The 13508-nt window shown below is 42.4% G+C and overlaps 1 non-coding gene across 1 annotated transcript; it reads right to left on the bottom strand.

The window, feature by feature from the left end:
- Positions 1-729: 729 nt before the first annotated feature.
- Positions 730-803, bottom strand: trnan-guu. Its single transcript has one exon. It is a non-coding gene; the product is annotated as a tRNA-Asn (tRNA).
- Between the last annotated feature and the right edge of the window lie 12705 nt (positions 804-13508).

Below are 13508 nucleotides of genomic sequence, written 5' to 3' on the forward strand. Positions count from 1 at the left end.
ATTAACTGTACATTTTTGGCGAAAAGGACCGCAGTTGCTCACAAGCATAAGAAACAGTGTGCAATTATGATTTGAGAATTAATGTTATTCGCTGCAGCTTTGGATGCCTTTTCTCTTACTCCTGCGCAGAGTGCTTCATAATTGAACGAGTTGAGCAACTGAGAAAAAAAGATTTTTTATTGCAGAAAATATCAATCTATTATTTGGGATTGATTATCATCCCATAAATACATTATACAGCAACGTTTGTGCATTATGGGCACACAAAACGTGCACAGAATATACCAATGAGCATCGATTCATGATTCACGATTTCTGGTTTAGTGGATTCTTCCTGAGTTGCTAACCTGACTGGTTGGTGAGCTCCAGCCCTCAGCATATCGAAGGCTGAGTTTGTTGATGGTTTGAGTGTAACTGATGAAGCCGATCATGTGTCTTCACGAAGCTTCGTATCTATATGATAGTCCTGGAGGAAACATCAGACACTTATTGGAATCAAGTCAGGCGGAAACGCCGAAGTCAACATCTTTGTGACGGTCACAGAAGTCCAACACATCCGCGACGTGTGGTTTGGAAACAAAATTAAAGTTTCAGGAATATGCCGATTAAAATCACAGCAAATTGTAACTCAAGAAAAACAAAAAACATAAAAAATTACGAAGTTGTTCATGATATGATTTCAAACGAGAGGAAAAAATTGAAGAAGAATATATTTTTCCATAAGAGGACCGTCCCTGGGTGGGCTTGAACCACCAACCTTTCGGTTAACAGCCGAACGCGCTAACCAATTACGCCACAGAGACTTCCGTATGACAGTTTTTTGCCACAAAAATATAGCTTTTTATTGACATAATTGCTGACACGGGCAAACCCTGAGATGACGGCAAATGAAATCACCTGAAAGTGTGTTCTGCAAAGGTGAAATCTGAAAGCGAATGGGCAACACTGACCATTGTGAAGGGTGACTGTCCGCTCCTCAGGCATCGTGTGCACTGTCAACACACAGTAATTTAAATACAAATGGCTTTAAAACTTGAATTGGATCGATTCAGCAACTAAAATAGGAACAACGTCTGTTGCAGAAAGTTTAAATATAGTTAGAAATATATTTGAATTATTTGATCGTAGATTACCATCAGTTATTTTTTCACACTGAGATGGAATGGTTTACAATGAAATATTTCGAAATTCAATTTGTTGATCGGTTCTGGTGAGTTATTTTTTCAAAATATTCCAAAACATTCCTCACTTGGTTCATTGCTGAATGGGAACATCTTTTACTTTTTCTTGAAAATTGAACGGCGTTCTACCTTTATTTCTGATGCATTCGGAAGTCAAATTAAAGTACTTGTCAGAAGATATTTATATCTTGCCACTGAATGGAATTGCTTGAAACTAATTGATGCTGAATTGAGAGCGGTCGAACGGCCATTGGTAACATCACATGTCGTTCTGTTCAGAAAACAAAAAAAAGTACAAGATGTACAGAAATGAACCAGCGGTTCAAAACCTGGGGGCAAACTTTAACTTTTATTTTAAAATGATTAACAGAATACAATGCAGAGTGGTTGGGTTACACACGAACCTCTAAGGAATGTGTAAGTGGAGTTGAGGCGAGGAGAAGGGCATGATTAGGTTTTACAGTGGATATTGAAAATAGATAGAGAGTCATTGGGGTGGAGTAAAAGAAACAGTTTTCCAAAGTTTGTTGCCTTGTAACTGAAGGTCAACAGCATTGGTCACAAGGAAAGGACGAGACACACAGTGAAGGTCAGTGTTAACTCAGTGCAGGCGCTGGTCAGAGACACACAGTGAAGATCAGTGTCAGTTCAGTGCGGGAGGTGGGCAGAGACACACAGAGGAAGGGTCAGTGTTAGCTCAGTGCAGGAGGTGGTTTGAAATGCACAGAGAAGGTCAGTGTTAGCTCAGTGCAGGAGGTGGGCAGAGACACACAGGGAAAGTCAGTGTCAGCTCAGTGCAGGAGGTGGGCAGAGACACAGAGGGAAGGGCAGTGTTAGCTCAGTGCAGGAGGTGGGCAGAGACACAGAGGAAAGGTCAGTGTTAGCTCAGTGCAGGAGGTGGGCAGAGACACACAGGGAAAGTCAGTGTTAGCTCAGTGCAGGAGGTAGGCAGAGACACAGAGGAAAGGTCGGTGTTAGCTCAGTGCAGGAGGTGGGCAGAGACACAGAGGAAAGGTCAGTGTTAGCTCAGTGCAGGAGGTGGGCAGAGACACACAGGGAAGGTCAGTGTTAGCTCAGTGCAGGAGGTGAACAGAGACACACAGGGAAGGTCAGTGTTAGCTCAGTGCAGGAGGGGGGCATAGACACACAGTGAAGGTCAGTGTTAGCTCAGTGCAGGAGGGGGGCAGAGACACACAGTGAAGGTCAGTGTTAGCTCAGTGCAGGAGGGGGGCAGAGACACAGAGGAAGGGTCAGTGTTAGCTCAGTGCAGGAGGTGGGTTGAAATGCACAGAGAATGTCAGTGTTAGCTCAGTGCAGGAGGTGGACAGAGACACACAGGGAAGGACAGTGTTAGCTCAGTGCAGGAGGTGAACAGAGACACACAGGGAACAGTGTTAGCTCAGTGTAGAAGGTGGTCAGAGACACAAAGTGAAGGTCAGTGTTAGCTCAGTGCAGGAGGGGGGGCAGAGACACACAGGGAAGGTAAGCGTTAACTCAGTGCAGGAGGTGAGCAGAGACACACAGTGAAGGTCAGTGTTGGCTCAGTGCGGGAGGTGGGCAGAGACACACAGTGAAGGTCAGTTTAGCTCAGTACGGGAGGTGGACAGAGACACACAGGGAAGCTTAGTGTTAGCTCAGTGCAGAAGGTGAGAAGACACTCTGTGAAGGTCAGTGTTAGCTCAATGCAGGAGGTGGGCTGAGACACACAGGGAAGGTCAGTGTTAGTTCAGTGCAGGAGTTGGGCAGAGACACACAGTGAAGGTCAGTGTTAGCTCAGTGCAGGAGGTGGGCAGAGATATGGCTATCAAGAAATGAGAGAGATGATACTGAGGGAAGAGGGAAGGCCATTCTGCACATGTGTTGACGCGGGTTGTCCTCATTGTAAAGAACTATCACATAACTGTGCTGTACAGCATTGATGATAGAGATTGATGCAGAGAAGAAAACAGCAAGACATATAGTTTTTTTCCAGTTGATCAACATTTAACATTGGGATCCCACTCATTTATTTATCTGCATCCATACACAATGTAGTTTGTAGAACACAACAATAAAACGCAGACTAGACATGCCTGCAAATAATTTACGTTTATAGACACTATAAAGAAAAAAGTGCGCAAAAATATGCAAGGACTGTTATATTTACATTACATTCGTTTTGTAAACTGTTTGCTCAGAATGTTCCCGCTGACTCCAATCCCCTGCTCATCCCGCCCCAAAGTCGGCCGGTAATTCAGATTTTCTGATTCCATCCTTTGCAACTGCATCCCATCCTCCAATGCTTCCCTCGAAGAGTTAAAATTATTTTACACGCCCTAATTTTAGCAGTTCAAATGTCAAAACACACTGATGTTTGCACTCACACTTACACATAAAACACAGATAGGATCAACCCTCTCATTGACTCTCCTGAGCAACACAAACACAGACACAGTCACACGCAAGAGAGAGACGCACTCACAGATATGCATTAAAATTCATTATCTCTCAACTGCCACGTGCATTAGACGCACATTGGGAGAAACTCGCACCGACAGGATTAACCTCCTACTTTTCCTCCCTACTCACTCATAATTACACATAGAGATGGATACACACACAACGACAGAGATAGATAAAATGAGATGCGCACTTGTTCACGGACACACACACAGAAATGCAAACACACACACACATCGATCTACTCATAAACATACACACACACACACACACATACACATACACATACACATGCCCACACACAGGATTAACCTTCTGATTGTCTCTCCACATTCTGGCACACACACGCTCACAGACAAAGAGAAACTGTGTGATAGTAAGAGATAGAAGAGACAGAGAGAGAGAGCGGATGAGAAATGCGCTCACACAATTACGGAGCTTTTTCCTACTGCCTTTATCAAAGAACACACTGGGGGTGGGGGGGGGGGGGGGGGGGGGGGGGGGTGACAGAGAAATAGAGAGAGAGAGTGAGAGAGAGACCCAAGCGCACATACTGTCTCTTTCGCTGCCTCTCCCCAGTCTCTCACACACAGCCACACAAACAAATCGGTACAGAGACATTGGATGCGGCACCCAGAAATATATTGAATTAATCCTCTCACTGCCTCTTTACAGTCACATACAGAATGTCTAACTGAAACACAAACGTATACACAATGAGGAATGCACTCACAAATACCCACAGGGAGACATAGAATGAACCATGTCACTCCCTCTCCTCTGTCACACACAATGGCATCGAGACAGATATATTCACACTTTACGAAAGAGACTCTATGTTTTTTTCACTCCCTGTTGGCTGTGGTTTTTGATGCTGGAATCAACCAAGTTATGCCTAACTTAAACCCCACGTTTGTCTCGCTCCAATCTTCTCTCTCACTCTCGTCTGGAGATAGCCTTCTCCCCTTATTCTAAGTTTAACCTTCTCTTTCGCTATCCTGACTGACTTCTCTCTCTCACTTTCCAGTCTAAAACTATATCTATCCATCTACGTTTTAACGCTAATCATTGAGCCAAACAGAGCATTCTCCGTCCAACGCTCCCTCTCATCATCTTTCTTGTCGATGACTGATACTCTCTCTCCATTGCAGCTTTCCATGTGAGCTGCATGCCAAAGTTACTTCGGATTATGGCGCTGTAGGTTTCAATAGAGAAAGTGGGATACTCCCGAAAAGAGAAGATTTACTTGGTTTGTGACCTTGAGAGTTTCTGGTCTCTGAGGAAGATTTCGAGACATTTTTTTCGAATCTAAGGACACTAAAATGCGCTGCAAATCCCCCATCAGGTTCATTAGATGCTCACCAGATACATCAAAATCTAATGTACCTGATAGTTAATTGCCTGGTAATCCGAAAGTCGGCATCATCGACAAAGCAACTCCGTGACGCTGTCTGTGGCTCCGAGTCGCTGCTTTGTGTAAACGGCAATCGTCCCCCCACACACACTGACCTACACACGCACCTACACTCACACACTGACCTACACACGCACCTCACGCACACACACTCACACACTGACCTACACATATACACTCACACACTCACCTACACACGCACATACACTCACACACTGACCTACTCACGCACATACACTCACACACTGACCTACACACGCACATACACTCACACACTGACCTACACATATACACTCACACACTGACCTACACACGCACATACACTCACACACTGACCTACACACGCACATACACTCACACACTGACCTACACACGCACATACACTCACACACTGACCTACACACATACACTCACACACTGACCTACACACGCAGAAACACTCACACACTGACATACACACGCACATACACTCACACAATGACCTTCACACGCACAGACACTCACACACTGACCTACACACATACACTCACACACTGACCTACACACGCACATACACTCACACACTGACGTACACACGCACATACACTCACACACTGACCTACACACGCACATACACTCACACACTGACCTACACGCACACACATACAAATACTCATCTACGCACGGACGCGCACATATTTACATATACAACCGAAAAGGTACAAAATCACAAACACACACACAATTACACATGAAGTCAAACGCACACACACTGACCTACAAAAAATCTTGCGCACATTGACACAGACACACTGAAACACAAAGATACAGAGATGAGCATACGCGAACACACTCACACATGTTGAAAGCGAGGCACAAAAATCAATGTGTAATCGGTCACTCCATACAACTGAAACGAGAGATACACATTAGCAAACACTCTCAAATATCACCCTAAAAACAGAGAGAGTAGAGACAGAGGAGAGAGAAAGATGCTTTATCTCCATCCCTGGATGGTTTGATGGTCAGTTTGGAGGGAGCTTTCCTCTTTCTCTGAACCTTACCTGAGAGTGTGGACTGACAGTATAGGATTTCCAGATATCTGCTCATCTAACGGGTTATTAAAATCACTTGCAACTTTAGCTCACGAAATAATCTAACAAATAGAATGAATGGAAAAGTCACCACTTTGCTAAGCTCGTCCCTGAATTTCGTCTGTGTAACCGCATAAATGCATGTGTTTGTGCAGGAACTCAAAAGCTGCAGCATGAAACCAGTTCGCCAGGTAATGTACACAGGGTCACCAGGGATTGATTTGTAATATATTTTAGAAATCCTCCAATATATGAAACATAGAACATACGTCATCCATAATAATATAAAACTGGTGGAAACAGCAAAGAGTAAAACGATGGATTTTATTCGGTTCTGTATCTCCGGATCACTGTCACTCACTCCTCTATTCCTGTCCCCATTGCTGTGTCCCCGCAATCTATTGCGGGCGCGACTGGCCCCCAGTATGTGCCTGACCGTCAGGGCGTTTAGTAGCAAAATCATAACGAATGGGAGAATTGGGGTTAAAATGTAATAAAGCGTGTCAAACGCTGTCCATGCGAAAGAAGTGAAATAGCTTGTTTTAGGTTCGCACCCCCACGGTATATTATTAATTATGTACTGTGGTTCAACTACGAAACCCCAGGGAATGGTTACCACAACGCAAAACACACACAATACCGCTATCATCCTACCAGAAGTTTTTGGGGAACAATATTTTGTTTTCACGTTTTGGCAACAAATGGCCACATATCGATCAAATGTGAAAGCCACAGTTAACCAGACGGAAATTGACGTTGTTGAACCAGCCATTACCATAACCATCCCACACACAGGTGTGATGGACACGAATGAATTCGGGAAATAAGAAGGAATAACTCGATAGAATATCACTGATGTGATAATCACCAACAGATCTGCTGTGGACATGGCCACCAGATAGCGAGAGATAGATTTGGAGAGACCACACCGCCCTCGAGACAGGATTACTATCGACACCAGGTTAGCTACAGAAAGAGAGAAAGAGAAATGCCCATCACAACAATACAACAACGAGCATTTACTTAATGCATTCCTTCAGTTGATATATTGTCAATAAATCGAAAGCAGTGGACTTTATGCTGTACGACCGCCGCTCTCTCACCTCAAATGCTAATCCTGTGTATTCCATTAGAGACCACAAAACCTTCCGCCCAAAGACAAACCCGGGGAAGGGGAGAGACACAATTACTGAGACACACAGACAGAGAGATACAGAGGCAAATGGACAGAGAGACAAATAGAGAGGGAAAGTCTGAGAGAGACAGATACAACAACAGTCACTTGCATATATATAGCGCAATCACGCGAGGTCGAGTATTGGAGGGCAGATACAGAGAATCACACAGAGACATAACACGAGTGAAGAGAGATACAATGACAGAAACAGAGAGAGGATACACAAAGGCAGAAATCTCGTCAGTGGCTGTATCAGTAATTTCAAATTAGTATGATTTTTACATTGCCTATTTGCAGTACAGTTTATATTGAAACTGAAAAGAGTGAAACTGTAATAATGATACACAATACAGACACAGAGAGAGAAAAACACGTTCGCAAACAAGAAAAAGCGCATTGAGAGTGAGACACACACAGATGGAGAGAAAGAGGGATAGTGAGACAGAGATAGTGAGACAGAGACATAGACAAACAGAGGGACATTCACAGAGAGAGATGTGACCACACATGCACTGTCATAACCACACTGATAAATAGATGCACACATAGATAACGAAACAGAGACACGGAGTGAGAGAGATTTGTAGAGAGAAATATATATATATGTGCGCATAAAGTGATAAACACACAAAGAAATAGAGAGATAAACACACAGATGGAGAAACACAGACACAGGTAGAGATATACACCCACACTCCGACACACAGAGGTAAACGCAGACAGCACACGAAAGATAAACAGAAAGGTATGCACAGAGAAACAGAGGTGGAGCGACACAGAGAGATCCTGAGAAGGAGACGTACATAGCCAGAGATATACACAGATATAGTGGGAAATACAAAGACACATACAGACAGAGAAAGACAGATGGAGATATACACACAGACAGAGAGAAAGATAGACAGAGAGAGAGAGAGAGAGAGATGTAGACACTCACCGACAAAGGCAATGATAGACATAGAAACACACGATGACATAATGAGACACAGAGACACAGTAGACGCAGAGATACATTTTTCGTCGCTGTACGTATTATTGTTTGACAATTTGGATGATTTTTTACTAACTATCAAAAATTTTAATTGTAAATTCAATAAAGGTACACAATATTAAACATCGGATTTCCATATAATTCTTACAGGTTATGTATATGAAAGACAACCATAAAACTGTTGCTTATGTGTCTGGCATCCGGCCCTCATTAATAACACTATTGTTAAAAATAATGAATAAAAATGTTTGCGTTCGATTCAGCGCCTTAACATATTGTAGTGAGGTCGCAAAGCGGTTCAGAAAATAACCTGAATAAGTGAATTCTCTGTATATTTTGTGGGTGAAATGCGGCAGCCAAATTCACGTATTTTTACAATTTACAAATGTGGGTAAAATGCCAGAAAACACCACTATCCAAAAACTTGGATTATCATGGTTTGGACCTTCAGCTCAATGATTTGTTGTGGGCTTGAACCCGTAAACTTCTGACTGAGAATCAAGAGCACTAACAATTAAATCATACCTATGGACAATCATTGGCTAAACCAATTAATTGAAATAACAAGACCACGTGTGATTTTCCTATCATTTTCTCTCTTTCCTTCGATGTTATCCATAATAATAACGGGCTCTTTTTTCAGAAACATAATTTTTTCAAGAAAAATCATCCATCAATTGACTAACAACCGGGTTCCTACTTTCTGCTATGTAAACAGATGAATGTGCAGTGAGTAATCTTGCCCAACATTTCGCCATATCGGGAATAGACCCCAGGTCTTTACTTTACGGATAACTAATCTAACTAATGAATTTACTTTACGGATAACTAATCTAACTAATGAATTCGTTAACCAACTTGCCAGGAACTCCAAAGGCAGCGAGAATCGGATAGTAAATGTTCTGTATCCTGTGTATTGGCGCAATTGTCATCTTCGCAGAGAACCGATGGCACCTCCTCTCGGTACAGACAGGAGCTCACACTAACAAGATGATGCTCCAGAGCAAGAAACACAGTCTGATTTATACCAACGTGATCGCTTAATTTAGCTGATTTACTGTATGTTCATGAATGAGTTTCTGTCTGAGCTGTGCAACTAACATCAATCATTTATTTTTAGCCGCTTGGTATGGTATCCATGCAGAAACCTATCGTCATGCATTCCATACCCACGAGACCACACTTCATAAAGGGTAGCATGCAACAGCTATTTTTTGTTATTAAAATATCCAAACAGGAAAGACAGATCCACATATGTAGGTGTTTACTAATGTAAATCAGCCAGTGTCTATCATTGAAGGCACACTCTCTCCCTGGAGGGCAGCACTCCCCTTAGCTAATTGTGGAGAATATTGGGTACAGGGTGGCAAGGAACAAGGCTTTGGGTCCCCAGTGTGGTCACTATATACTGTTTGAGAATAAGGAGCTATGAGCAAATGCTTGTCAAATTGAATAATGTCCCTATAATAATAAAATTAATAGTGCTTACTTTTGATATAGTGCTTGATGAGGGTTCGAGTGTCTCAAAGCTTTTCACACAACATACTGCAAAATAAATTGACAGTATATTTTGTACAAGAAACATGTAATTTCAGTGATATGGTTTGATGTGGAGTCCTGTAACTCAGTGGTTAGAGCACTCGCTTTGCAAGTGAGAGTACCTGAGTTCAATCCCAGGCAGGTCAGGGCGAAACCTCGGGCAAGTTTCCTTACTCCACAAAGAGCCAAATAATAATCCCTCCAAAACAAAACAATAATAAATTGGTCATTTTTAATCTACAGCTGTTTGTGGGACATTGCTGTGCGCAATTGGCTGCCGCGTTCGCCCACAAATATACAGTCAATTTACTTTACAGTGTGTTCTGTGAAGCGCTTTGGGACGTTCTCCCAACGTGAAAAGCGCTATATCAAATGCAAGGATTATTATTATTATTATTGATGTCTGAAAGTCATGCTGTCAGGGAAGCAGAGGGCCGGGACTCGAGTGTGGAGGCAGAGAGAGATAAAATTGGGTGACATCTGCATACATGTAGAAATTGAACCCTTGTCTGCGAATGATATCACCAAGAGCGAGCACATGTATATTCAGAAGTCTATATTGAAAAGGGAAGTAAGCTCATGTCGGCAGTGGAGCGAGAGGAAGAAGTGAAGCTAAGCAGTATCTTTTTCTAGGAAAGAGGGGTTGGAGATAGAGGCAGTAGTTTGAGAGGACGGATGTGTCCAGGAAGGAATTTTTTTAATGGTAGAGAGATGGCCACCGTTTTTAAAGGATTATGAACGGTGCCAGTGAACAGGTAGAGGTTTATGATGCCTGTAACTACGGTGGCGAGGAGGTAGAGCTGGGAAGTATGTATAGGGGTAGGGATAGCGACAGAATACATGCATAACGTTTTGGTTATTGGTCCAATATTATGTGTCGCCATCTTTGTTATTACAGTGGGTTTTGAGCTGAAATGAAAAGCAGTTCAATCACTGTAATATCAATGATTATTTTGTCAAAATAAGTTCATAGTAGAAGTCCTAACACACAGTAACCCCATGTCTCATAGATCTCTGTCACGTTTTTTGACATTCAGTTTTTCAAGTGTTTCATGAATTACATCACACATCTCTACCTGTTCACTGGCACCGTTTATAACCCTTGAAAAACTGCCGCCATCTTTCCTACCCTTAAAGCATTCCTTCCAGGACCTATGCATCCTCTCAAACTACTGCCTTCCCTCATCCCTACACCACCTCTTCCCCATACTCGGGCCCCGACACTTCACTGTTCAGCGCTTTGTGATGTCCTCCCAACGTGAAAGGCGCTCTACAAATGTGATGTTGTTGTTGTTGTTGTATTAGTTTACTTAATTCGAGGGGATTAATAGACTCGGTTCCCGACAGGGAAAATTCCTGGACAAGTTTCCTTGCTCCACACGCCTGATAATAATCAGAATAAAAAACACAATATTAATTTGGCCACTCTAACCACGGCTATTTGTGGGTCATTGCTGTGTGCAATTGGCTGCCGCGTTTCGCCCACAAGTATACAGTCAATTCACTTTACATTATAATCTGTGAAGCGCTTTGAAACATCTACAAGACGTGAAAAATGCTATATCAAATGCAAAGAATTATTATTATAATTATCATTATTTTAATTCTCCAGTGGAATTCCCCTAAGTTGCGCAGCAATATTCTGATATCTCAAATCCGTGCATATTAGTGGTCTGCAGATATTTTACACTGCTAGGTGAGGCGTTCATATCGGTTGGAGTGGTCAAAATGTTTAATCACATTCTGAGTGGCAGACATTCACCGTGGCGATGTCAAAAGATATAAATTAGGTTGCTGTACATAATGAGGACATTTCGACAGTTAATATCACTTAAAAAATGTCAAAAACATTCATTTGGTTGCTTTTCAAGCAACAACAATGATTGCACAGACACTTGTTAATGGAGAACTGAAAGCAATGTTTGTAAGAATAAAATCCATTTAAATTCTCTGAATTGCAAAACAATTTTGAATAATTCAGTGACATCGTTCCCATATTCAATTCATTGATATATCTTGCTTGTAACTCTTATTCACAGCTGATTTCCAGAAATCTCAATATTCTTGGTATCATGCCCCAATGTTGGAATTTATCCTCCAAAACGTTTTCACCTGAGGCCTTCTTTCACAACATTTTCATCGCCTTTGTCAAAACTTAAATCTATGATCATATCATTCTTTGACTGCTTTAAATTCCCACGTGTTTATTCCAGGCTGGAAAAACTCCATCGTCTACATTATTTGTTTATGCTAACGAAAGATGTTGTGCAAATAATAATTCATAATGTTCTCTTTCTGTTCAACAATAATCATCCTTGTATTTGATTTAGCGCCTAATTATGTCTTTGAGACGTCACAAAGTGTATTATAGAATATGCTTTTTGTATCCTTTTCCTGCGAATTAACACGTTCTTGCACAGCACCTCTACCTCATCTACACAAACAGTTTCTCATCCTACGCTTGCACAGTCACCAGTGGTCTACCTCAGGATCCTAACCTTGGTCCCCATCTTTTCCCCACGTATATGCTTCTACATTGTAACAGCATGTACACAAATGGGATCAACGTCGCCTTGCATGGTGAAGACACGCATATCTCCAGTGACTTAGTCTTTACACCATTTGCCTCACAAGTGAGAGGACCTGAGTTTGAAATCTGGGCAAGGCTAAACGTTGGGTATATTTGCTTACTCCAAACACTTTTGCTTATCTGGCAGTAAGTAAGATCTAGTTGATAGTCTACTGGATAATTTCTTTCCTGGGGTAATATTTCCTGCTATTAAAGAAAAACACACATTGGTATAATACATCAACTTTCCCGTTGAACTTTGGAATTTCATTGAATGTAGCTATGCCCTGGTTAATATTCTTTCCCAGTCTTTGTGTCAGTTTGGTTCTGTCACTGTGTGTATATGTGTGTGCATGTGTGTGTGTGTGTGTGTGTATGTCAGCCTGGCTCAGTCGTGGTGTGTTACCTGGCTCAGTTTCTGTATGTCAGCCTGGCTCAGTCACGGGGTGTCAGCCTGGTTCAATCCCTGGGTGTCCGCCTGGACCTGGTTTGGTATCAGCCAGGCTCAGGTCTTAGTGTCAACCTGACTGAGTTCTGGGTGTCAGCCTTTTTCAGTGGGTAGAACGCTTCTCTTAATTTGAAAGATTATATCGGGATCGAACATGTTGTAGAAGGAAAGCATTGGACGCATGTAATATTACATCGGTTTGTATTGAAATATAACAGGATGAACTTCCAAAGTTCTCCGTTTTAAATTTGTCCTTGATATGATAGATACAACAAGTTGCACTTACATAGCGCCCTCCACACAGTGCAGTGTAACAGAGCGCCTAACAATGGCGGAGTCTGACTCGGAGATGGGCTGAGACATACAGGGACGGTAAGTGTTAGGTCAGTGCAGGAGGTGGGCAGAGACACACAGGGAAGGTCAGTGTTAGCTCAGTGCAGGAGGTGGGCAGAGACACACGGGGAAGGTCAGTGTTAGCTCAGTGCACAAGGATCTCCTGTTTACTAGACAGGGGCTTTACCATCTAAGCCACTGCGCCATAGCTTCATTTCCAATTATTTTATTTAAATCCAGGTGAATGTTCAATTTTTTTATTTGTCAGTGATGCTCATCCTCACCTTCTGTCTTCAAGGACCAAGTTGGAGCAGTTTATTGACTGCTGTTTTGAGACTGGGAAT

Source organism: Callorhinchus milii, unplaced genomic scaffold (genome assembly GCF_018977255.1).
Source record: "Callorhinchus milii isolate IMCB2004 unplaced genomic scaffold, IMCB_Cmil_1.0 Scaffold38, whole genome shotgun sequence".
Lineage (NCBI taxonomy): Eukaryota > Metazoa > Chordata > Chondrichthyes > Chimaeriformes > Callorhinchidae > Callorhinchus > Callorhinchus milii.